This window comes from Macaca fascicularis, chromosome X (genome assembly GCF_037993035.2).
Source record: "Macaca fascicularis isolate 582-1 chromosome X, T2T-MFA8v1.1".
Taxonomy (NCBI): domain Eukaryota; kingdom Metazoa; phylum Chordata; class Mammalia; order Primates; family Cercopithecidae; genus Macaca; species Macaca fascicularis.
The window spans coordinates 141,913,976-141,938,029 of record NC_088395.1 but is presented as its reverse complement, the minus strand read 5'-3'; the positions used below and the strand labels follow the sequence as shown (position 1 = coordinate 141,938,029).

At 42.5% G+C, this 24,054-nt stretch overlaps 1 pseudogene; it reads left to right on the top strand.

Moving 5' to 3' along the window:
• The first annotated feature begins 420 nt into the window (after nucleotides 1-420).
• Nucleotides 421-22,810, top strand: LOC141409405 (uncharacterized; annotated as a pseudogene).
• The last annotated feature ends 1,244 nt before the right edge of the window (nucleotides 22,811-24,054 follow it).

Here is a 24,054-nt window from a genome sequence, read left to right as displayed (position 1 = left end):
GGGTGATTGGAAGGACACTGGTAAACCATGCTGCAAGAATCTAGAAATTAAGGGCTCAAATCCTTTCTTTGTTTCTAACATTAGGGGATACTGCTTTTAATTGGGGCACCTATTGGGATCCTGTAGTTTAATGAACATAGGTTGAGCCCAAAGGGCTCTTCTGAGCACCCTGTCTTCCCAGATGCTGGATTTACTTGTTCTAAGATTGACAGACATAGGGAGATGATCTGCTGGCCCTTCAGTGAGGACCATTTGGTAGATTTGGTAGGGGCTGGTGCCTTTGGGTTGTATGTTGCCACCCATGTTATTTAATAAATCTCTGCCCAAGAACAGGGTAGGACACTCAGAAATTAACAAGAAAGAGTGTGACATAAACTGATGTGTATACTGACATGTGAGTAAGGAAGTAAAATAGTAAGAATGGGGTTGATTATTGACCCCAGTTATGGTACAACTTTTGGAAGTAAGTGGCCCAACATGAGAAGTTAATACACAGTAGGAGGCCCCATTATCAATTAAAAAATCAATATTCTTACCTGCCACATCAAGGGTCAGCTAGAGTTCCAGATTGGTGACTGGAATGTTTTTTTCAGAGGGGCCGTCTGGATCCCTGAGCCTCCTCAGTCTTGAGTTAGTGCCATCTCAAGGGAGGATGTCCACTTTCCCCTTCGGGACCGAGGAAAATCCATTCCCCAGTGGCTATCTGTTTTACAGACTGGGCATGGCCAAGGGGAAGCTGTGTGCACTTTCTGGCCTGGTGCTCCAATTGCTTGCATTGAAAGCAGGCTCCTTGATGGCTGTTACCCTGTTGGCGACCAGTTTCGAAGCTTCAAGGTTCCTGTGGGTGACTTAGAGGTTGCAGGACACTACTAACAGAAAGAGCTATCCTTTTAGCCTGAGCCTTATCTCACCTGTTCTTGCACTGGACTCTGCCTTCCTCCTCAGCCAGATTCCTATTATGAAATACCCCAAAAGCCATTTCTATTAGTTGAGACATAGATGTTTGTGGCCCTAATTGTAATTTCTGTGGTTTACTCCTGATATCTGGGGTAGACTGGCTAATAAAGTTTTCTCCTGGTAACAGTTGGCCTTCAGCGGAGATAGGGTCAATGTTGTACTTTTGGAAGGCGCCCTTTAAGCACCCCTGAAAGAGGGCAGGGTTTTCTCTGTGTGATTACTTTGATTTTCTCATAGTTAACAGGTTTTTTTTGTAATGCATGGTCTGATCCCTGCCAGGGGGCATTGGACCATGTAGGCCGTCCCTATTCTTAATTCCTCCAGACCGGTTGTAATTCCAACCTGGGTCGTGGGAGAGATCAGCAATAGCTGCCACTTCATAGGTGGCAGGCCAGTCAGCTGCCCTGCTATTTATGTATCCCTGACTGGCCACTCAGATTCTCTGTTGTTGCTGTGGAGTACAGCAAGGGAAAGGACAACTTGCATATACCTTTCCAAGTTAAGTCAATGGCCAAATTTAGAGCCTGGACTGCGTTGGTAAATGCATTGGGTTTCTCTGAGAACTGCCTGAGGTTTTGCTTGCACTGGATTAGATCATTTATTAAGAATGGAACATGTATTCTAATGATCCCTTTTGCATTTGGACTTCCGGTAAAGGGAGCAGTTTCACTGGTCCTGGATGATATGAAGTCCCACTGTGAGTTATTCCAGCTGGGCTAGTCCCTACTGTACAAGGCAAAAGAGAATAAAGAGGAGCATAAGCAGGAGTTGAAATGGGATTAAATTCTACAGAAGACTTTGATAGGGTAGGGTGTGCTGGGGACTTGGAAGGAGATGCAGGCCCCTGAGAGCCCCTATGTGGAGCTGGTGTTGTACTGTGGGCCCTGAGAGCCCTTCCCCTTAATAGAAGATAATCTTCTAGTGCATCTGTGTGGTTTTCTGTCTTACTGGGTTTAAGCCCACAGGTGCTGCATAGAGCTGGGTTCTGTTGTAAGGCTATAAAGGTCTGCCCATAGGGAACCTCAGACCACTTTCCCTCATTTGTACAGAAAAGATCTAGCCATAAGATGGTGTTAAAGTTCACATTTCTTTCTCCGGCCATTTTTCATTGTTAACTGAATTGTATCCAGGTCAAACAGTGTTACAAAACAAGGTAAGTTTTTATTTTTCTTCTTTAGCTCATCTAACCAAATGGTATTCCAGTTTTTAAAATATACATCCCAGGGTTGTTTTAGTGAGAGTAGAAGAGATGGGTCCCATGGAACCAAGAGAATCCTGCAATGACAGACACATATACCAATGTCCAGGAGGTTGTGGGTGTTCCTATGAGCTAACCTAGACCATGAAGTGGTACAGGGCACTCACTTGAATCCCCATGAGACCGGGGCCCTAGGAGGTCACTGGTGTTTGCCATGCACCATCCTAGATCTCACCAGTACTGGACGTCTCCAGGCTCAACCGAGGTGCCCCCGCTGCCAGCTGGGGGCCCAGATGTCTCACTGACAAGACTTTCCCTACCTCACCTAGAATACCTGGATGTATTCCCTGCGCCCGGACATCTACGTGACTACACATCTTTTTTTCTTCTGGATAGAAAGTTTGCTGAACGGCAATCTGAAGGATTATGAAAATGAATAAAGCCTGGAGCAATAGGGACTCTTAATGTGCCCTAAACAGAAAGTTTTGTCAACAGAAATCCAGATTAGAAAATAAATCACAATAGCCACTAAGCAGCAGTCAAGTATTGCCAGGGGGACAACAAACACTGAGTCTGAAATGTGGCCAGAAGGATGCAACACTAAGCAGCAAAATAGCCTGAATATTGAATATTGAGACCCACTCACAGGGTTAGTATAATTATGAATAGTGAATACTGCAGAAGTCGCAGCCGAAAGGAGAGCAGCACATATATTCACATAAAGAATATAAGTGACTTAAAATTTTTTTCCCCAGAATTTCACTGAAACAGCACATTACCATGCCAATTGAGCTACCCATCCTAACCAGCGTGTTTTCTGAACCCCCAAATCATAGTGATGTGTAGGTACAGAAGTACCCCATTATCAAATTGAAGGGATACATAAAGATCACACTCAGGTCCTGAAACGATAAGTACTTTGCAAGAGAAAGTGGCCCAAAACTCATGGCTTCAACTCTTGCTATGTTTAGCTTTTCCCTCTTTCTTCGGAAGAATTCCGAGATGGTCCCCATGACCTTTACCCTCTGGTGTTACTCTCATGATTACATTACAGGAAAAAATAATTTTGTATATATAATTAAGCTCACTATTCACTTGATCTTCCTATAAGGAGATTCTCCAAGTGGGACTGACTTACACACAGGAGCCCTTTAAAAGCAGAGCATTCAATATCATTGATCATTAGAGAAACACAAATTGCAAATGGAAACCACAATGAGATACCATTTCACACCAGTCAATGTGGCTATTACTAAAAAGTCAAGAAATAACAGAGGGCTGGTGACGTTGTGGAGAATAGCGAACACGTAATACACTGTTGGTGGGAGCGTAAATTATTAGGTTGGTGCAAAAGTAATTGCAGTTTTGACATTACAATTAATGGCAAAATCAGGAATTACTTTTGCACCAACCTAATAGTTCAACCATTGTGCAAAGCAGTATGGTGATTCCTCAAAGAGTTGAAAGCAGAACTAACATTTGACCCAGCAATGCCATTACTGGGCATATGCCCTGAGGAATAGAACTCATTCTAACATAAAGACATATGCACGCAAATGTTCACTGCAACACTATTCACAATAGCAAAGACATGGAATCAACCTAAGTGATCATCAATGGCAGACTGAATAAAGAAAATGTGGTACATATACACCATGGAATACAATGGAGCCATAAAAAAGAATAAGATCATGTCCTTTGCAGAAACATGGATGAAGCTGAAGTCCATTATCCTAACACAGGAACAGAAAACCAAATACTGTATGTTCTTACTCATAAGTGGGAGCTAAATGATGAGAACACACGGACACAAATATGGGAGCAACAGACACTGGAACCTACCTGGGGATGGAGGATGAGAGGAGGGAAAGTATCAGGAAAAATAATGGGAACTAGGTTTAACACCTGGGTGATGAAATAATCTGTACAACAAACTCCCGTGACACAAGTTTACCTGTGTAACCAACCTGTACTTGTACCCTTGAACTTAAAATAAAAGTTTTTTAGAAAGTCTGGCACTCATCCAATCAAATTCCCCCACTTTTCTGATGAGGAAGTATGAATTGCCAAGGTCCTTTGAGGGGTCAGGGGCAGGACCAGAGCTAAATGTGAGCTCACGTGAAGCTCAGCATTTTTTACCACATACCACCTTCTACATATTCATGTATCCTGTAATTTTAATGCAAATAGCAATGTGTTCGGATTAAAATATCAAATATCAAAAAAGAAAGAAAGATGAAGAAGTTATATTGATATCAGATAAAGGAGACCAATAAATTCATTATTTGAGCATAAATAGTCCCTATGTAATGGTCAGAATTCATTTCTCCAGAAACATTTAACAATTGTACAGTTGTATGCAGGTAATAAAATAGTCTCGAAAATATGTAAAGCAATAATAAGTAGAACTATTGAGAGAAATTGAAAACCCCACCATTATTGTGGAAGATTTTAAACGCAATTACCTCAATTACTGTTAAGTTGAACAGAAAAAAACAAGAAACACATAAATGTGAACAATACAATAAACAAAGTTAACTTGTGGCCATTTATAGAAACCTGTACCCAGCAATCGAAATATAAACTATTCTCAAGCATACATGCAAAAACGGGCCACGGTCTCAACAATGTTCAAATACCTGTTTTCAAACATACTCTTTAAACAAAACGAAATTGAACTAGAAGTCAATAGCAACAACAACAAAATGTATTCAGAAATTTTAAAACTCTCCTAATAAGTACTTAGATATGAATGATAAGGAATATATTGCATACGAAAACCTTTAGGATGCAGTGAAAGTAGACCTTAGAGGAAATAGTCTTATGTGCTTACATTAGAAAAGGAAAAAAAGCCTGAAAATTGAGTTCTAACATAAGAAACTGGATGAAGAACAGTAGAATATACTCAAAGAAAGTAGAAAGAAGGTGCTAATAAACATAAAGCAGAAATTAATGAAATAGAAAAGAAATTGCAATAGAGAAAATAAATCCAAAAGTTGGTCCTTTGAAAACTAATAGCATAGACAAACCTTTGGGAAGATTGATAAAGAAAAAAATAATCCACAAATACATAACATTAGGAATCAAAAGTGGCATAACTATGGATGCAGCAAAAATTCTGAAAAGGGAAGGGAAACTCCTATGAGCAACTTTATATTAAATTCGAAAACTTAAATGAAATACACATTTACTTCTCAAAAGAAGATATACATGCGGCCAAGAAACATATGAAAAAAAGCTCAACATCACCGATTATTAGAAAAATGCAAATTGAAACCACGATAAGATACCATCTCATGCCAGTCAGGGGCTGAGGAAGGAGAATCACTTGAACCCGGGAGATGGAGGTTGCAGTGAGCTGAGATCGCTCCACTGAACTCCAGGCCATGTGACAGGAGTAAGACTCCATCTAAAAAAAAACAACAAATGCTGCTGACGTTGCAGAGAAAAAGGACTGCTCTTACACTATTGGTGGGAGTGTAAATTACTTCAACCATTGTGGAAGACAGCATGGTGATTCCTCAAAGATCAAGAGGCAGAAATACCATTTGAGCCAGCAATCCCATTACTAGGCATATACCCAAAGGAATATAAGGCATTCACTTATATATATACATGCACTCGTATGTTCATTGCAGCACTATTCACAACAGCAAAGACATGGAATCAACCTAAATGCCCATCAATAATAGACTAGAAAAAGAAAATGTGGTACATACACACCATGGAATACTATGCAACCATAAAAGGAAATTAGATCATGTCCTTTGGAGGGATATAGATGGAGTTGGAAGTCGTTGTCCTCAGCAAACTAACACAGGAACAGAAAACCAAACACTGCATGTTCTCACTTACAAGTGGGAGCCGAATGATGAGTACACAGAGACACATTGGCGGGTGGGGGAACAGCACACACTGGGACCTGTCAGAGGGAGTGTGGGGGAAGGGAGAGCATAGGGAGAATAGGTAATTGACCCTGGGCTTAGTATCTAGCTTATCGGATGCTCTGTGTGGCAAATCACCAAGGCACACGTTTACCTACGTAACAAGCCTGCACATCCATATCCTGCACATGTACCCCTGAACATAAAATAAAAGTTGAGGGACACAGGCGAAGGATTTATAGGAGCTTCCTGCTATCTCTGAGAAACTCTTTGGTAAATGTGAAATTTCTTCAATATATAAAGTGTTTTAAAAAATAAAACCACCACCTCACTGTGACTGATCTGGGAAAATCCTCCCTCTTTTTGAAACAACATTTAGAACACTTTCTGATCCTGCCCAGCTGGGGACATAGAATTGTGTCCGGAATTGGTGGGTTCTTGGTCTCACTGACTTCAAGAATGAAGCCGTGGACCCTCGCGGTGAGTGTTACAGTTCTTAAACATTGTGTGTCCATGGTTTGTTCCTTCAGACTTCAGATGTGTCTGGAGCTTCTTCCTTCTGGTGGGTTCGTGGTCTCGCTGTCAGGAGTGAAGCTGCAGACCTTCGCGGTGAGTGTTACAGCTCTTAAAAGCAGTATGCAACCAGAGAGTGAGCAGTAGCAAGATTTATTGTAAAGAGCAAAAGAATAAATCTCCACAGCGCGGAAGGAGACCTCACCACGTTGCCGGTGGCGGGCTAAGGCAGCCTGCTTTTATTCCCTTATCTGGCCCCACCCACATCCTGCTGATTGGTCCATCTTACAGAGAGCTGATTGGTCCATTTTACAGAGAGCCGATTGGACCGTTCTGACAGGGTGCTGATTGGTGTCTTTACAATCCCTGAGCTAGACACAGAGTGCTAGACAGAAAAGTTCTCCAAGTCCCCACTAGGTTAGCTAGATACAGAGTACTGATTGGTGTATTTACAAACCCTGAGCTAGACATAGAGTGCTGATTTGTGCATTTACAATCCTTGAGCTAGACACAGAGTGCTAGAGGGAAAAGCTCTCCAAGTCCCCACTAGGTTAGCTAGATACAGAGTACCAATCGGTGTATTTACAAACCTTGAGCTAGACACAGAGTACTAATTGGTGTATTTACAAACCCTGAGCTAGACACAGAGAGCTGATTGGTGTGTTGATGATCCCTAAGCTAGGCACAGAGTGCTGACTGGTGCGTTTAGGATCCCTTAGCTAGACATAAAAGTTCTCCAAGTCCTCACTAGATTCAGGAGCTCAGCTGGCTCCACCTAGTGGATCCTGTGCCGGGGCTGCAGGCAGAGCTGCCCGCCAGTCCCAAGCCGTGCCTGTGGACTTCTTCTATTCTTTCATCCCTCTGTGGGACGGAGCACTGAGGAGCAGAGGGAGTGCTCCTCCGGGGGTAGTGCTCCTCCGGGAGGCTCGGGCTGCGCGGGAGCCCACCGCGGGGGGCCAGCAGGCCAACACTGCTGGGGGACCTGGCGCACCCACTGCAGCTTCTGGCCTGGGTGCTAAGCCCCTCACTGCCCTGGGCTGGCGGCGCCGGCCGGCCGCTCCGAGTGTGGGGCCCGCCGAGCCCGTGCCCAGGCCTGCCGGAACTCGCACTGGCCTGTGAGCGGCCGCGCACAGTCCCGGTTCCCGCCCTCGCCCCTCCCTCCACACCTCCCCACAAGCAGAGAGTCGGCTCCGGCCTCGGCCAGCCCAGAAAGGGGCTCCCACAGTGCAGTGGCGGGCTGAAGGGCTCCTCAAGTGCCACCAGACTGGACGCCCAGGCTGAGGAGGCGCTGAGAGTGAGGGCTGCTAGCACATTATCACCTCTCAGAATGAACACATATTAATCAACCAGAAGCTGTCATAGTTCCTGTTTGATTCGTGTGTAGAATGAGGGCTCCAGCCACGATGGCACCTGGTGCCCTGGGATGGGAAGCAAACTGTGCCTTGGGTGGTGAGTCCCACATAGCGGTGCAGGGGAGGCTGCTGTCTCCACCTTTCTGTGGATTTCCCCCTTCTCCTTTAAAGTTCGTGACTCAGGCCTCAGGTTTGGAGGTGAATTCTTCTATTCTTTCATCCCTCCCCGGGGGCCCAGGTCTGTGCATGAAGGAAACCAGGCCCTCTGCACATAGTCTAAGACTGGCAGGGGCTTCTCAACAGCTGCAGCAGTTTATTTAAAACAAACAACACTAACAAAAAAAAGAAACTTCTGTTGTTCACAGAGGAATTGATACATGCCCGTGTCTCGCTGGGTGTTTTCCTCACATTATCTCAGTTAATCTGTGCTGCTCCCAATAGCTCTCAGTCCTGGAGCTTTCTCTCCTCTTCCTCCTTCCCCAAACCACCATCATCTCTTCCCCAGAAGGGGATAGTGGACTCTGTGCTGGCTACTGCCTCCGGTTTGTGCACTGCAACTTGCAGTTGCTTTCGGGGTGCACATGCTTTCCAAGTCTGTCCATCAGCCTCCAGCTCCCTTAGCCTGACTTACAGGACTTACTGATTCCTGACTGTTGACAGTGATGACAGACAATGATGATGATGATGGTAACGGTATTAGGGTCTGGATCCAATCTGCATGGCTGCCCATCGGAGAGAGAAGAATGCACCTGTACCTGGAAACTCACAGGACACAGACCAGACCCATGCTAGTTCCATTCCAGGGAAGCCTAATTTATTTTTTAACACTGGACCTCAGAGAGCCAGGGCTTGGCAGAGGCAGAAAGGCATCATAACCGAGAGGTAAAAAGAAAGTGGTCATTTCCCCTGGCTTTCCCTTATACTTGGAAACTTGGCCAGTCAATGGCAATGTCTCTAGGGCCTCCTGCAGAGAAGATGCCTGGACCTGGTTTGGGGATGGTCTTCACATTTCTGTTCCATGGAGCATTGTGACCACTCCACAGCAAATAAAAAGGGGAAAGATTTAAAAAGTTGAAAAAAATTTTAAAAAAGTAAAAAAAGAAATACACATTTACAGAAAAATAACTGCATGTCTGGTGGAAATGAGTCTTTTAAATAAGTCCACTAAGTAAACACAGGGGAAAAATGAACCTTGACATTTACCTCATTACATATACCAAAATTCATTTGAGATGTGTCAGAAATCTAGAAGAAAATTTGAGACATCATCTTCATGCCTTTGGGGTTGGCAAGGTTTTCAAGGGCATAAAAAAGAAAGATTAATTGGAATTAATTAAATTAAGAACTTCTAATCATCAAAAGATACTATTAAGAGAATGAAAAGGCAAACAAGAGATTCATAGAAGATATTCATTTTATATATACATATTATATATTATATCTGAAAAAGGAGTTGAATTTGGAGCTCCTACAAATCACTAAGAAAAAGATAACCAAATAAAATATGGGCAAAAGGGCCTGAAAAGTTACTTCATAAGGACATATACAAATGGCTGGCTACTAAATATATTAATAGTTGCTCCAACTCATTCACATCAGAGAACGGCAAATGAAAGCCATATGAGATACAGCTAAACATCCAGCAGAATAGCTAAAACTAACGGTAGTCTATACCATGTTTTGTGTAAATATGGTGCAACCGCAACTCCTATGCGGTTGGAACCAGATTGATACCCTGGCTCCAGAATGCCAGAATGATACACTGGCTCCCCAGCACTTCAGTTGGTGCTTCATCACAATCATTCATGGTGGTAGCTTCACAATTTGTGAAGTCTATGCATGCCATGGATTATACTTTCGTATCATTTCCCTTTGGCAAGAAGCAGGGCGCTGTGTTTTAGCCCAAAGGCACGACCAGATAAATTCCCTAATCTTAGCTAAAGGGTCTAGCCCAGGACTATCCACAGTACTCATTATGTTTCAGATTTCATCAAATCAAGAGAGAGAAACCACACAGTAATTCAAACAGTGAAAGTTGAATATTGAGAATTATTAACGATAACAGGGGAACAGAGTAACAAGAAATTGACTAGTAAGAAATAAAGAGAACTCTAAATACAGAAAGAGCAGATATAAGACGTGGTCAGTATCCCCAACTGAGATAGTGCACCCAAAGAAGTCCTCCCCACTCCACCCCCCACCTCCCCGACATTGCTGAGATAGAACAGTTAAGAAAAAGCCAACCCACCTCCTTGGCTGAGTGAAAGCACCTGAGGCAGAATCGCCCAAGGATTGAGTTTGATCCCATAAGGAAGATTTTCCTGCTCAAAGCTGAGAAGGCGCACCCAAGGACAAATCCTGCCTAGGCTGAGATAGAGCATCCAAGACCAAGTCCCTCCCCTTCCCATGCCCCCGCAACATGGCAGAGCTGAGCTAGAGCTCCTGGGAAGAGTCTTCCCCACAGGGCTGAGTCAGAGGCCCACCGAAGAGTCCTCTCCATAGATGAATTAGAGAACCTAAAAAAGACCTTAGCCCTCTCATAGGAGTGATAGAGCACCCAAAATACAAGTACTCTCCCTCCCCTAGAGTGGAAACAGAGCACACAAGTACGAACTTCTTGGTGGTGGAGTTAAAATACCACAAAGAATAACTCCCCAACTAAAGGATAGAGCTCGCAAGGGAAAGTTCTACTCCCCAAAGTTAAGAAAAATTCCAGCAATGGTGAGTTAGAACATTAAGGATGCATCACTGTAGGCTTGAGATAGAGCATCCAAGGAAAAACCTCAACCCCAGAGCTGATATACAGCACCCGAGGACGAGATCGAATATCAAAGGAAAGTGCCACACACACACGCACAGCTATGATGAGCATATAAGGAAGAGTCCCCTGCAGGTCTGAGATATAGCATCCAAGGGATGGTCCTCCCCTACCTGAGGTGGGAAACAGAGTATCCAAGGAAGCTGCTTCACTTCATGGCTGACATAGAGCAACCAAGGAAGGCATCCCCTAACATAATTATGATGAGAACCCAGGGAAGAGCCTTCCAACTGCAGTTATGAAACAACCAAGGAAAAGTCTCCTTCCCAAGGGCTGAGAGAGAGCCCCTAAGAGTCACCCCTCTGGACTGAGATAGAGCATTATGGAAAATCCTTTCCGAGCCTAAGATACAGCACCTCCGAAACAGCCCCATCCAAAAGGGATGAGACAGAGCCCACAAGGAAACATTCACGTAGGGTTGAGGTAGGTCACCCAGGGAAGCTAAGAGCTTTCTCCCAGAAGTAAGTTAAAGCCCAGAGGAAGATTCATCACCTCCATGCTGAGATAGAAGAACCCATGACAGTCCTCTGTAGGGCTTGAAGACAGCATATGAGGAAACACTCACACCACCACCACCACAACCAAGGGTTGAAGCCCACAAATGGGATAGACCCAGCTGTTACTCAATGTACGCCAGAGAACTTGTTGGGGTGCCACACTGGCAGAAGTCATTGGAAATCTACCTTCGGGAATTTGAGGTGTAGTATCCAGGGAAGGATCCCTTTAACCCATAGCTTAGATAGATTACCTTCCAAAAAGTTTATCCTGAAACACTGCTGAGATACAGTGCCTTGGAAAGAGCTCTCCACTACAGATCTTAAATGGAATACTCAAATAACCTCCCCCAACCCCCCAATGTTGAAATTCCATCCCATTCATCTTATCGCCAATATTGATATTTTGACCTTGCTGGGCGTGGTTGCTCACGCCTATAATGCCAGCACTTTGGAAGGCTGAGGCAGGCGGATTGCTTAAGCCCAGGAGTTTGAGACCAGCCTGGGCAACATAGTGAGACCCCATCTTTACAAAAAAAATACGTATGGTGGTGCATGCCTGTGGTCCCAGTTACTCTGGAGGCTGAGGTGGGAGGATTGCTTGAGCCCAGGAGGTGGAAGCTGCAGTGAGCCCTGTTCACCACCACTGCACTCCAGCCTGAGAGACAAAGCAAGACTCTGTCTCAAACATAAAAAATAAATAAATAATAAAAAATTTTAAAATCCTGATCTTGCCAGAGGAGTGTGGCAGCACCCCACAAAATGGCAATAAAGTTGTTATGGTGCCTCACCACTGCTGAAACTTTCTAGAAACCTGCACTCTGGGAGTTGTGGGAAATGTACTCCCCAGGGCGCCTGGGAGTGATGCACATGGGGCGGCGTCTCACCACAAGCACGGATCACATACGGTCCAAGGGCGATGGAAGGAAGGGAAGCCGCAGGCCACTGCGTACCCTACTCCAACAGAACACTGGGACCTGTGTGGGGCGCCAGAGTCCCTAGGAGAAGCCTGTCGCTCAGCGGGTGCCAGCCTAGAGAACCAGGAAGCGCAGCCCTCCCCTTCGCTGACTCTGGCGCCCTCTAAAGGCGGCCTTCGGTAACAACTGTACAGTGGACGTAGGCAGAGGAACACAGAACCTTCTCACACAGCGGGATAAAAGGGTGAATTTGGAGCTGACAGGCAAATATATCTTGTGATATATTTGTCTGGCTTTGATAGCGGGGTAATATTGGCTTCATAGAATGAAGTAGTGTTTCTTCCTCCGTTATTTTTTTGAAGATATTGCTAAGCATTGGTATTATTTCTTCATTAAATGTTTACAGAATTTGCACGCAAAGCCACCATGGCTTGGTTTGTATTTGTGGAGAGATTTTAATTTACTAATTAAATCCTTTTTCTTTCTTTAGTCCTATTTCAATTTTCTGTATCTTCTTGAGTCAGTAATTTGTCTTCTAGAAATTTTTCTGTTTTATCTAAGTTGTTTATTTTGTTGGCATAAAGTTGTTCATAATATATTCCTTTTAATTTCTATAAGGTCCGTATTAATAACCCCCCCTTTCATTCTTGATTTTGATAATCTGTGTAGTCCTTTCTTTTTTTCTTGGTCAGTCAAGCTAAAAGATTGTTAGGTTTATTTCACTTTTTCAGTAAACCAACTTTGGATTTCATTGATTTTTCTGGTTTTCTTTTATTTTATTGATTTTCTTCTACTCTAATTTCCATCATTCCTCTCCTTCTGCTTGCCTGTATTAAATACATCAATTTAAAACTTCAGGAATAACAAATTACTTGTTTCATAAAGGAGGACTTAGACATATAGAAATGCTTATGATATTGCAAGTAGCAGTCATTTAGACAAGTTAACTAGTAGGAAATTTGGTCTGCTGAAACCAGACAAGTTTTTTGTCTTGGCCTTTGTTGATTTTGAAACTATCAAGTCTAGTTTGTAGGAAGGTGTTTATTGCACGAGTAGTTTATCTTTGAATATTTTAATATTTAGAATGCCCACTTTCACTGAATCCCACAAGTTTACTTTTTTTCAAGCTTAAAGGAAAGTATATATTAACCAGCACATACACTATCCTCTTTGTGCTTTATCTCTGGTAATCCTTATAAGAGTGCCATGAGTTAGATACTGTTTTATGCCCATTTTATGGAAATAGAATCGTGGAGTGCACATTTAAGCAGCTCTCAGAGGTTTAACCAGTTGGAAAAGTGACAGAACCTAGGTCTGTGAGATTTCAGAGATTGCACACACAAATACTATATGACACTGCTTACCGCTGTGAGTTCAGCAGAGAATTCCTTGTTAATATGGAAATAACACAGCTGATAGTGTCCAGGATAATTGACATCCGTCCACAAACCCTCTGTACCCATTTTGGTGATTTTAAGTGGGGTCATCTGTCCACTAAATTAATCAGATCTTAGGCTGGTCACACTTCTGAAATTGTACACCAAGTTTGTGTGTAAGGGTACTTTTCGAACAGGGAAAAATATCTATAGATTTCAGCAAGTTATCTTTGGATTTCTAGATATAGGGTCATGTCATCTGCAAACAAAGATAATTTGACATCCTCTCTCCCTATTCGAATACTCTTTATTTCTCTGTCTTGCCTGATTGCCGTGGCCAGAACATCTGATACTATGTTAAATAGGAATGGTGAGGGAGGGCTCCTTGCCTTGTGGAAGTTTTATGGGGCATACTTCCAGCTTTTTCCCATTCAGCATGATATTGGCTGTGGGTTTGTCATATATGGTTCTTATTATTTTGAGGTATTTTTTTCAGTACCTGGTTTATTAAGAGCTTTTAATATAAGGGGATGTTGAATTTTATCAAAGGCCTTTACTGCATCTATTGAGATAATCATGTGGTTTTTATCATTAGTTCTGTTTATGTGATGAATTACATTCATTGATTTGCCTATTCTGAAATGACCCTGCATCCTGGGGATGAAGCCAACTTGATCATGGTGAATAAGCTTTTTGATGTGCTGCTGGATTCAGTTTTCCAGTATTTTATTGAGGATATTTGCATCGATGTTCATGAGGAATACTGGCTTGAAGTTTTCTTTTTTTTGTTGTATCTCTGCCAGATTTGGGTATCAAGATGATGCTAGCCTCGTAAAATGAGTTAGGTAGGAGTCCCTCTTTTTCAATTTTTTGGAATACTTTCAGTAGAAGTAGTACCAGCTCTTCTTGGTACCTCTGGTAGTCAGGAGCATATTCTTGGGTTATCCTTTGATGAAAACAGCTTTTAGTTAACCTACAATACCCTTGAATTTCATGTTTTATCTACCATCAACATTGCAAAGCATGCCCTACCCCTGCCTGACTCCAAGATCAACATGTTGGAAAAAAAGATTTATCATCACTCAACATACATGATGCTCTCAGAAAAGGCAAGTTGATTTTAATCTAGTCTCAGTGAAACAAAGGAAGGTAAAATACAAGGTGTTATCCAAAGTCACACATGGCACACTCATGATTAATCAGAATGCTTGGGGAATTAAGCATATAGATAAATATAGACAGTGATGCATATAGATATAACGACATCTGTATATATCTATATGATATACCTAATGATACATATAGATAGTGAAGGGTAAGATAGATTGAAAAGGTAAATGTTCCCACCATGTCTGGGAACACCATGTGTGGGAACATTTACCTTTTCAATCTATCCTACCCTTCACTATCTATACGTATCATCTAATAAAGTATTAATCAGTATTTGTTAATACGTAGCTTTAAAGCACTGAAGGATAAGAAAGACTTTTTTTTTGTCCCCTAACAAGGGCTGAGACAAAATGATGCATACTTCATTAGAGAGATAATCATGTGTTTATTCCTTTAGTTGATGAAAACCACTCATTCCCCAAGCATTCTATTAATCATGACTGTACCATGTTTGACTTTGGATAACAACTTGTATTTTACCTTCCCTTGTTTCACTGAGACTAGATTAAAATTAGCTTGCCTCTTCTGAGAGCATCACATGTGGTGGGTGATGATAAATCTTTGACCTGTGACTAAAACTTTATATTAACTATATAAATGGATGTCTGTGTATGCATATGAAGACTGTGACTTTGCAATGGTTGGATTTGACCTTAATGGAATATTTTCACTGATGTTTTTCAGTAAATGAGGGGTGATGAAGTAAATCAAGTTGCAACAGGGCTTCAAAGCAAAAAGAAACATTCCAGAAAATCCAAGAGACACTCTTCATCTAAGAGAAGGAAGAGTATGTCCCTGTGACTAGACAAACAGGAAGGTGTAGGGGAATGCAATCTCTGGGCCTCAACCATGTCAAAGGACATTTGTAGTCATGTCCTTGAGGGATGAACAGATATGAGCACATTTGCAAGTGGAAGGGCAAGGTTCTAATTAGGTGCAACAATTTGGAGTTGCTGCGTTAGATGAATGAAGCAGGTTCCTGGGGCAGAAGGGGATGGTGGGCTCAACAAGAGGATGTGTCTGCTCACTTTCTGCCTGTCCTCACACTCCGCTCTAACCCAGTGCAGTCTGGCTTCTTAGTGTACTCCATGAAACTACTATCATCAAGGTCACCAGTGTTTGCTGCATTTTGGCATTAATGTCTCAACAACATGTGACACAGTTGTTTACTTCCTCCCGCACGGAAAGCTTCTTGGGTCCCGAGACACCTGGATTTCTTACCGTGTTACTTGAGACTCGTTTTCCTTCTCCTTTTTGTTTTTCTCCTCTGCCTTCCCACTTCTAAATATTTCACATATTTAGCATGATCCTAGGCTCTCTTCCCTTCAATATACTATCTCCTTAGGTGATGCCATGCTGTCTTAGAATTTTAAATGATTCACACTAAAAAAACTCTCACCATTATACTTCTAGACTACAACTTGCTCCTGAAATCCAGATTCAAATGCAGCTACACACGTGGTATCTCTACTAGCTGTCTAATAGGCATCTAAAATTCAACTGGCCCTACATGTTCAAATTTCTGACCTCCCTCTCTCCAAAAATACTCTACTTTTAGTCTTCACGATTTCAGTTAAAGATACTGTCCATTAAGTGAAACATCCACAAAAGTGTAACAACCAGATGTTCACAGGTATGGGGGATTTAGAAGTCCTGGTTTTTAGAGTTTGCAGCTATCCATAGTGCATATAATCCCACCATGGCCTAGTTCAAACTCTCAACATAAGGTCACTGAAGCAGATTCAGGAAGAGTTGGCAGCACTCGGCTCTCATAGCCAGTTCCCTAACACCTCCTGAACACCCCGATGTACTTTTACTTAGTAGTTCAAGTCAAAATACTTGAAGTCACTTATGAGTTATCTTATGATTCTTTTATTACTCTCTCATTTCCCATCTCTTAGCAAGTCCAGCAGTCAGTGCCCAGTATAAATTCTGCATCCAGCCATTTCTCTCTATCCCTCCAGTGCACACTGCCATGATCTCTCTCCAAGCTAGTAGAATACCTTCTTAGTTCTGTTTTTCTAATCTTCACTCATTTATCACATACTCTCTAACCATGTGGCTAGATAATTATGTCAGTTATCACATAACTGTGTAAATCACATCATGCCATGTCCCTCCTGAAAACCCATCCTCAACTCTCCTAAGCACTCAGAACAGACCCTGAACTGACTTTGGTCTGCAAGCCTCTCTGCACGGCCTGGCCTCTGTCACCCTCTCCTAACACAGGTCCCATCCATTTCCTCCTGGCTCTCTCTGCCTCTGTCCTTCAGCTCTGTAGTGCCTGGTCCATCCCCACTCCATCCCCTACCTTTGGCCTCACCGCAGCCTGGAACTCTCCCTCTGCCTCTGCACAGGAGGCTCTGCTTCTTCTCCAAGGCCTGCCCAGTGGCACCTCTTCAGAAGACACTGTCAAACCAGCAGTATCCCCTGAGGCTCCCTCTGCTGCTGTCTCCCATAGGCCTGTGGACTGCTTCCCCAACACCAGCCCAGTGCTGCTTGCTTCATTTGCTCATTGTGCATGTACTGTCTGACTGCCCCATGAGGATGTGAGCTCCACAAGGGCAGGCAACGTTGCTCTCTGGGCTGTTTACTGCTGATCCCCAGCTCCTGGCATGCTGCCTATCACAGATGATGAATAAATGAAAGAGATGTCAGACCTGGAGTGAAAAGAAAGTCACTTTTTCTAGACAAAAGGGAAGGATCTGTAGAATCATATAAAAACACAGATGTGTGATGATTGAGTGGAGATAAGAGTGTTCAACTCCAATAGCCACCTCTATTTTCTCAGAATATTTGAGGTAGAAAGGAGGCAAGTTAAGGAGGGCTCACTTAGTCTGGCTTCCTGCTGCACACAGCATGGCATTTATAGGTGAACTGTACAAATAATATCAAATGAGAAATGTAAAGGACAGCAAGATGACACAAAATGATAAGTACAAAAACCTGTGAATGTTTATTCTGCTGTCGCACTTCTTTACTGCACGTGTTCATTATGCCAAGAGGTAAGAAGCTAGTTTTATTGTATTACCTACCTGATCTCTATTTGCAAGATCTGAGATTTCCACGTGGTAAATCCTTCTGTTTCATGAAATAAATAATTCCCTAGAAACTGATGAATACATAGCTGTCCCTCTGGGGGAGGATGGGACAAAACACACATCTTGCAGCTCAACCTCTTCATTTGGTTTCCAGATGCTAGCGTCACTCACAATGTCCATGAAGAGAAGATAAAAAATGGCCAACTAGCACCTGGTAATGTCGCGACAACAGTCCCACCAGCGTTTATTAATATGGCAACAGCTGATATTTCCTACATGAGTATCAGGGATCAGTGTAATTTTGCTCTCATGTTATACTGTTCTACTTGGTTTCCACTATGCACTATATACATAGTGTCATGAGGGAAGAAGGTAATTTTGTTGTTTTATCTTTTCTGGCCTCAATTTTAGGGTTCTCAGATTGCTAACTGGTGTATCCTCTTTCTTCATGAGATGATTTCCTAGATACTGAGCATCAGGGGGGTATGCCTGTGCAGCTGACATAATGCACTTACCTCACAGCTCAACCACCTCATTTGGTTTCCAGATGCTGCAGTCACTCACAACATCTGTGAAGAGAAGATAAATAACAGTCAACCAGCACCTGATAATGCCTTGCCGACTGCTCCACCATGGCTTGGTAATATGGCAGCAGCTGGAGTTTCATCCACGAGCACGAGAGATCTGTGTATGTCTGCTTATTATTTGGACTTATCCTACTTGGTTTCCATAAGCAGGCATATTTTCATGAACGGTGGTAGGTGGTTTTGTAGTATATTCTTTCCTAGCCTCAATTTGAGGGGTATCAGATGGCCACCTGGCATATCCTTCCCTGCTTTTTTAGATAATTTCCTAGAAACTGGGCATCAGACAGATAGGCCTGTGGAGCTGACATAATGCACTTACCTTACAGCTCAACCTCTTCACTTGGTTTCCGCATGCTACCGTCAATCCCAATGTCCATGAAGAGAGGAAGGAAAATGGTCAACTGCAAACGGAAAACATCTTGTCAAATGTTCTATCAGGGCTGATTAATATGGCAGAAGCTGGTATTCCAGCGACGAGTACCAGGGATCTGTGTATGTTTGTTTATTAATTGTAGTGTCCTTGGCTTCCACATGCAAGTGTAGTGTCATGAAGGGAAGAAGGTTGTTTTGTTGAATTATTTTTCCTGGCCCCAATTTTAGGGGACTCAGATCATTACATGATGTATTCTCCTGCTTTATTGGATAATTTCCTAGAAACTGAGCATCAGTGGGATATACCGGTGAGGTTTTCATAATGCACTTACCTCACAGCTCAACCTGTTCCATTGGTTTCCAGATGTTACCATCACTCACAATGTACGTGAAGAGAGGATGGAAAACTACCAACCCCAAACTGATAATGTCTTGTCAACTGTTCCACCACAGCTTGGTCATATGGCTGCAGCTCCATCCACGAGTATCAGGGATCTGTGTATGTCTGCTAATTAGTTGTACTGTCATACTTGTTTTCGATAAGCATGCATATTTTCGTGAAGGGTAGAAGTCAGTTTTGTTGTATATTCTTTCCTATCCTCAATTTGAGAGGTCTCAGATGGTCACCTGGGATATCCTCCCCTGCTTTTCTTGATAATTTCCTAGAAACAGAGCATCAGAAGGATATATCTGTGGGACTGATAATGCGCTTACCTTACAGCTCAACCTCTTCGTTTGGTTTCCAGATTGTACTGAGGGGAAGAAGGTGGTATTGTTGTATATTCTTTACTAGTCTCAATTTGATGGGTCTCAGATGGCCACCTGACATATCCTCCCTGCTTTCTTAGATAATTTCCTAGAAACTGAACATCAGAAGGATATACGTGAGTGGTTACCATAATACACGTACCTCACAGCTCAACCTCTTCATTTGGTTTCCAGATGCTACAGTCACCTTCACTGTCCCTGAAGAGAAGATGGAAAATGGCCAACCCCAATCTGATAATGTCTTGTCAACTGCTCCAACAGGGCTTATTAATATGGCAGGAGCTGTTATTCCAGCCATGAGTACCAATGATCTGGGTATGTTCACTTATAAATTGGATTGTCCTACTTGGTTTCCATATGCATGCATATTGTCATGAAGAGGAGATGGAGGTTTTGTTGTATTATCTTTCGTGCGCTCAATTTGAGGGATGTCAGATCACCAACTGTGATGTCCTCTGGCTTTATGCAATAATTTCTTAGAAGCTGAGCATCATAGGGGTATACCTGTGGGGTTGACATAATGCACTTCCTCACAGCTCACTCTCTTCATTTGTTTTCCAGATTCCACTGTCACTCACAATGTCCATGAAGAGAAGATGTAAAATGACCAACCCCAACCTAATAACATGTTGTCAACTGTTCAACCAGTGGTTATTACTTGGCAGCAGCTGGTATTCTGGGCATGAGTACCAGGGATCAGTGTATGTTTGTTTACTAGTTGTAGTGTCCTACTTGGTTTCCATATTCATGCATATTGTCATCAAGGGAAGAAGGTGGTATTGTCGTATTATGTTTTCTGGCCTCAATTTGAGGGTTCTCAGAGGGCTCCCTAGTATATCCTAGTTCTTTATGAGATAAATTCCTAGATATTCAGCATCAGAGCGGTATCCCTGTGGGATTGATGTACTGCACTTACCTCAGAGCTCATCCACTACGTTTGTTTTCCAGAAGCTAGCGTCACTCACAATGTCCGTGAAGAGAAGATAAATAACAGCCAACCAGTCCCGATAACGTCTTGTCAACTCTTACACCAGGGCTTATTAATTTGGCAGGAGCTGGTATTGCACCCCTGAGTGCCAGGGATCAGTGTATGTTTGTTTACTAGTTGTACTATCCTACTTCTTTTCCATATGCATGCAGTGTCATAAATGGAAGAATGTAGTTTTATTGTATTGTCTTTCATGAGCTGAATTTGTGGGGTCTCAGATCACCACCTGGTATATCCTCCTGCTTTATGTGATAATTTCCTAGAAACTGAGCCTCAGAGGTATATACCTGTCGGGTTGGCAAAATGCACTTACCTTACAACTCGACCTCTTCATTTGGTTTTCAGTTGCCACCATCAATCACGATGTCCATGGAGAGAGGATCCAAAATAGCCAACTGCAACAGGATAATGTCTTGTCAAATGTTCTATCTGGGCTTATTAATATGGCAGGAACTGGTATTCCTGCAGTGAGTAACAGGGATCTGTGTAGGTATGTTTTCTTCTTGCACTGTCCTTCTTGGTTTCCATATGCATGCATAGTGTCATGAAGGGAAGAAGGTTGTTTTGTGAATTATCTTTCCTGACCTCAACTTGAGGGGCCTCGAATCATCATATGATGTATTATCCTGCTTTATGGGATAATTTTCTAGAAACTGATCATCAATGGGATATACCAGTGGGATTGACATAATGCACTTACATCACAGCTTGACCTCTTCCTTTTGTTTCCAGATGCTACTATCACACAATGTCCATGAAGAGACGATGGAAAATGGCCAATGCCAAACTGATAATGTCGAGTCAACTGTTCCACTGCAGCTTGTTCATATGGCAGCAGCTGGTATTCCATCCATGAGTAGCAGGGATCTGTGTATGTCTATTAATTAGTTGTACTGTCACACTTGATTTCCATATGCATACATATTTTCATGAAGGGTAGAAGGTGGTTTTGTAGTATATTCGTTCCTAGCCTCCATTTGAGGGGTCTCAGTTGGCCACCTGGCATAGCCTCCCCTGCTTTCTTAGATAACTTCCTAGAAACTGAGCATCAGAGGTATATACCTGTAGGGCTGACAAAATGCACTTACCTCACAGCTCAACCTCTTCATGTGGTTTTCAGATTTTACCATCACTCACAATGTCTGTGGAGAAAAAACAAAAATTGACCAAACAGCACCTGATACATTCTTGTCAACTGTTACATCAGGGCTTATGAATTTCACAGGAGCTGGCATTCCATCCAAGAGTACCAGGGATCAGTGCATGTTTGTTTAGTAGTTGTACTGTCCTACTTGGTTTCCATACACATGCAGTGTCATGCAGGGAAGATGGTGGTTTTGTCATATTATCTTTTCTAGCCTAAATTTGAAGGGTCTCAGATCACCACCTGTGTTATGGAACAATTTCTTAGAAACTGAGTCTCAGAGGGATATACCTGTGGCGTTGACATAATGCAGTTACTTCACATCTCGACCTCTTCCTTTGGCTTTCAGATGCTACCGTCACTCAAAATGTCCATGAAGAGAGGATGGAAAATAACCATTACCTAATAACGTCTTGTCAACTCTTCTACCGGGACTTACTTATTTGGCAACAGCTGGTATTCCACCCATGAGTACCAGGGATCAGTGTATGTTTGCTTATTCAGTTGTACTGTCCTACTTGGTTTTCTCAGATTGCTAACTGATATATCCTCCTTCTTTGTGAGATAATTTCCTAGATACTGAGCATCAGAGGGGTATGCCTCTTTGGTTGATATAATGCACTTACCTCACAGCTCAACCACTTCATTTGGTTTCCAGCTCAACCACTTCATTTGGTTTCCAGATGTTGCAGTCATTCACAACGTCTGTGAAGAGAAGATAAATAACGATCAACCAGTCCCTGATAACGTCCCATCAACTGCTCCACCATGGCTTGGTAATATGGCAGCAGCTGGAATTTCATCCATGAGTACCAGGGATCTGTGTATGTCTGCTTATTAGTTGTACTGTCCTATTTGGTTTCTCTAAGCAGGTATATTTTCATGAATGGTAGAAGGTAATTTTTTTGTATATTCTTTCCTAGCCTCAATTTGAGGGGTATCAGATGGCCACCTGGCTTATCCTCCCCTGCTTTCTTTGATAATTTCCCAGAAATTGAGCATCAGATGAGTATATCCGTGGGGCTGACATAATGCACTTACTTCACAGCTCAACCTCTGCATTTGGTTTCCAGATGCTATCGCCAATCCCAATGTCCATGAAGAGAGGATGGAAAATAGCCAACCGCAACCAGATAACGTCTTGTCAAATGTTCTATCAGGGCTTACTAATATGGCAGGAGCTGGTATTCCGGCCATGAGTACCAGAGATCTGTGTATGTTCAGTTTTTAATTGAATTTTCCTACTTGGTTTCCATATGCATGCATAGTGTCATGAAGGGGAGAAGGTGGTTTTGTTGTATCATATTTCTTAAGCTCTATTTGAGGGGTCTCAGAATACCACCTGTTATGTCCTCTTGCTCTATGCAATAATTTCTTAGAAGCTGAGCGTCAGTGGGATATACCTGTGGGTTGAAATAAGGCACTTACTTCACAGCCGGCCCTAAATCATACTTCATGCTATTTCCACAGGCATTTAAGTTGGTATTATCTTATTCTCACACTTTCTTCCAATGCCATGGAGCCTTCCAAATTTATCATAATCTGGGAGTGGATGTGGGCCCTCAGTTGACTCACTTTGTATTTTTCTAGTTTGTATCTTTCCATGAGGATGCATTTTCTATTTGCATGTAGATGGTAAATTCTGTTTTGTATCCACTACTACCTCTTACATCTCATAGATGCTGTAGATATCCTCTGGTTAATGGAATACCTCTTTCATTTCAGGTTTTAAAAAGTTGTCTTAATTCAACAACTCAAGAAGGCACTTAAAGAAATAGATTCCCACTGCCATCTCAGAAAAGTTAAGCATATGAGAAAAAAATAATTGTATTAGTGCAAAAACCAAGGAGATGCTGTAGGATGGAATAGGTTATTGCTGAAGCTTCCTATAATTTTGAATTGAAGAGAATTCCCTTCCAAAAGCTAAGAAAAAAGGAGGGAGCTTTTTATATTTAATAAATCTCTGTTAATAAAAGCCACGCTTTTGTTTGTTTGTTTGTTCTTCTGCCTGAGGAGGGGCATGAGTTAATAACTCACCAAGGTATTTAGTATTACAGTCCTGATTTCTGCAGCAGCTCACATTGTTGTAGCTGGAATTTCTCTCCATTTCTCATTCCCTTTGCCCTGAGATAGCATGTCAGCTGGTCATGATGCTTGGTCTGGCAGGATGGCTCAAACCTTCATTACTGAACAGTCTGGATCATTAGATATCCTGCCTGGATTGGGTTGCTGTAATTTCCCGTTAAGTGTAATAAAATGGGAGCACTAAGAAGCTCTCTAGATGTATCAGACGTACTCTTTTTTAGCCCCTGGTGTAGTGCAATTAATCCCCCTTTGGTCATCAGGTTTATCACCCCAGCCAGTAGATGACCCCCTCCTTTGCCTCTAGATGGAAGATGCTGAAGAGACCAAAATGGCCAGGTGGCAGCATCAATCTGTTTTCAATGGAGTCACTGTTGTGTCCCTTGTTGAAAG